The sequence below is a fragment of the Melospiza melodia genome, chromosome 6 (assembly GCF_035770615.1).
Source record: "Melospiza melodia melodia isolate bMelMel2 chromosome 6, bMelMel2.pri, whole genome shotgun sequence".
NCBI classification, from domain to species: domain Eukaryota; kingdom Metazoa; phylum Chordata; class Aves; order Passeriformes; family Passerellidae; genus Melospiza; species Melospiza melodia.
The window spans coordinates 25,957,168-25,957,583 of record NC_086199.1 but is presented as its reverse complement, the minus strand read 5'-3'; positions in this window follow the sequence as shown (position 1 = coordinate 25,957,583).

Genomic DNA, 416 nt, shown 5'->3' with positions numbered 1-416 from the left:
TGTGCAGGGGGTGGAACAGGAGGGGAGTGGAAGCCTTCTCACCCACTGCAGTTCTGCATTCAGTGCCTCTCCCACCTGTGACAAATATTTCCAAACTCCATATTTTATTTTGTTATGCTGAGTATGCACTCTCTAAGAATGCAATTTTGCCCGTGGCCAAAATCTCTAAGCAACTTTGGGTGCCTAATCTCTTCTGTATGTCCACTTAGAAATTAATGCTGCTGGGCTCGTCATTCTGGGTCAAGTTCTGCTTGCCTTATAAATGCTGAGTAAAACTGTCTATTCACAGTTTCCACCACAACTCCTTACTGGGAAAGATACACCCAGCTGAAGTAAGAGCATGTGAATCTGGCTTGCTGGGCTGATTAAAAGAAAAAATGTGCACAATTATAGCTCAGTGAGCCAGCCCAGCACCT